General features: G+C 53.1%; 1 protein-coding gene across 1 annotated transcript in view; it reads right to left on the reverse strand.

Moving 5' to 3' along the window:
* DAAM1 (dishevelled associated activator of morphogenesis 1) overlaps positions 1 to 2,949 on the reverse strand; it is a 178,398-nt gene that overhangs the window by 175,098 nt on the left and 351 nt on the right. The gene's annotated exons all lie outside the window — the stretch shown is intronic.

Genomic DNA, 2,949 nt, shown 5'->3' on the forward strand with positions numbered 1-2,949 from the left:
CCCCCCCCAAAAAAAAAAAACCCCCACAACCCCTTCTTTGCCATGTGGAATCTAATAAATTTGGGGGAAGCTCCCAGTTTGGGGGCACAACTGGTGCTAGCAAAGAACCCCGTGCAAGAGCTGCCAATTTTCCAGCCAGCACGAATCAAACTCTGCTCACTGTCCCTTTCCAACCCCCCCAAAAGGGCACTTGGCATTTGCTTCCGACACTCCCCAGCTTCCCCTCTGCTGCCAAGCTCATGCTGGGTTTCAACAGCTCGGAGCTGATGGACAGAGCATGTAAATAGCAGGCGAGGGGAGGAAGCGCTGGCCCTTGACAGGAACCCAGACGGCAGGGGTTATGCTCCTGAGCAGCAGGTAAACAACACTGGCAAGCAGCTGAGGATTGAATCTCTTTGCACCTCCTGTGCGGGTTTCCAGGAGGAGAAATCACTCGGCTGTGAAGTGCATGGAAACAATAACAGTTCAAAAGGCAGGGAGATAAACAGAGCCCAGCTAGACTTGCTGTCCCCGGGCCCTTCTCGTCCTTTGCTAGGAAGATGTTCTGCAATTCCCTGTCCCCTGCAACCCTCTCCCTCATCCGTATTGGGAAAAAAAAGGGTTTGGAGCAGGAGCTGACTCAGTTCAGGACCACTGTTGCTCAGCCTAAAGCACAGAGGAAGAGCCAGTGCTGGTTTACACCTCACCCATCCTGTTTACTTCACGGGGGCTGGCACAGGGTGTACACCAAAGTCTAAAATTGGGTGTACACCTAGTTCGCTGATGAAATCTAATCTACTTGGGACAGGAACATCAGGAAGAGATTGACTCCTCAGCCATGCGTAAGCCAAGGAGCAGGCAGGGCTCAGTACCACAAAGTGCCAAGTGCCTTCAGCTATCCTGAAAGCTTGCAGAAAAGGACAATTTTCTTGCCATTTTCCTGTTGGTCTAATAAAAGGTATCATTTTGGAACCAGGAGTTCTAGTTTTTTGTATGTCTTCAGCTCCTATTGAATTTGCATCTTGGAAGAGCAAAATGAACTGACAACATGGACTTTCCTTTTGAGATTCATATTCCAGCCCAGGGCAGACAATACTGATATGCAAAACACTGGCCTTCTAGGGCTAGTCACAGATCTCTTATCCTACTGTAACCAATTAGCAAGAGACAGTAACATGGGAGGCAGATGACTGGCTTAACAGAAACCAGAGGTAGTTTAGTCTGTAGGCTTCAGGAGCAATAGATCCTTCTCAGGTAACAGATTTTGACACGGTGGGACTAATGTAATCCTCATGGAAGTGATGAAGTTAGTGCTTGCAGGGAGACGCGTTTGTTTGACCCCCTCAGCTGAAACTCATTGCCAAGAAGAAACCGTACTTGTAAAACTTCCCTTGCGCAAAGCGGAACGAGACTGTTCTGGCTCTCAAAGAGCGGTAACCCGCAGCCATCCAAGAACTGTATCAGGCATCATCAAGAACAAGCTCTGTGGGAGAAACTCGCAGAACAGGACAGCTAAGGCCTCTCGGTAGCTCACATTAACTGTTTTGGAGACAAGGGTCTGAGGAAGTAAGAGGTTGCACTTCTCTGAAGTGCACTGGATGTCCAAATTCTGCACTGATTATCTGAAGCACTCAGGGCTAACCATGCTCATCCAGGGTACCAGCCCCAACACCTACAAACCTCCTGTCAGATATCTAGTCCCCAGTGGGGAACCAAGACCTGGAATACCAATGCATCGTCTAGCAATATTGACATCCTCCAGAGACCTCTGTTTTCTAGGAAGAGGAAACATCTCTAACTTGAGGAGACAAGACATTTCTTCTTTTCCTTTAACTTCATGCAACAGGAAAAAAACAAAACCAAACCAAAAGGGGAACTTCAGCTCCTAAGTATCCCAGCAGCATCCCACATCCCCAATCACGTAAGCACAGCCCTGCCTGGCTAACACCAACCCAAACAGCTATTTTAGTTTTAAATGTTCAACTTCAGACTCCAAGGAGGAAATGCCGACCTCACTGCAACTACGTCTTGCCCAGATCAGGCTTTCACCCCAGTATCCGATCTTTCAGAGCTGCTGAGCTCTTGCTTCTTATAGACGCTCACACACGCACCCCTCGCCCCTCCAAAATCAAACAGCAGGTGCCAGCATCACAGTCATCGCCAAGAAGTTGGATCACCCAAGACTAGCAATGTTTGCCGATGCAAGTGGCCCCGTTCACACTGCAAATCTGTGGCAGCATCATAGTCTCTAGAGTCCTGGTCCGGAGCCTAAAACCACAGACACACGCCGGTTCTCCCTCCGACACCGGTGCACATTTATCACAACATAATCCGCACGATAATCCCCACCCCTGCTACTGCGGTGCTGAATTAAGACAGTCAAGTCCTTAGAGCAGGGACTTGATCTTCATGGAGGCTCTGCAGGGCGCCGGGCACGCACCTCGCAGCCTGTCCCGAACGCTGGGCAGACCCCAGCAGAGCGAAGTCCCAGACCCCTGGGCCCCGCGGAGGCTGCTCTTGTGTGGTGGCAGCAGGGAAACACGGCACAGGAGAGCTCGCACGTCTGCTCAGATGCCTTCAGGGGCACTGGCAGATGCAGCGACCTCCTTGCCGCCCGCCCCACAATGGAGAGCGGGCAACGGGCGGGGAAGCAGGCGAACCCCGACAGCCACCAGCAGGCAATGCCTGCGTCTCCCGTCTTCTCTCCCGCTCCTTTCCAGGCTGGCCGTCCCCTGTCACGGGAAGCGGGGACGCTGCTTGTCCCCCAAGGCTGGAGCCCTGAGCTCCCAATTGGGGGGGGGGTCTCCCCGCAGACTGCAGTGGGCGAGCGGGGGTGCAGAGCCAGTGCCACCCCGGGGCACGGGCAGGGATGGGGAGCAGGGACCCTGGGGAGGTTTCCCTGGCAGGGGTAGCCATAGCAACCGGACCCTCCATCCCTCCGCCGCGGTGCAGGGATGCCGCCCCCCGCGC

This window comes from Alligator sinensis, unplaced genomic scaffold (assembly GCF_000455745.1).
Source record: "Alligator sinensis unplaced genomic scaffold, ASM45574v1 scaffold708_1, whole genome shotgun sequence".
NCBI lineage: Eukaryota > Metazoa > Chordata > Crocodylia > Alligatoridae > Alligator > Alligator sinensis.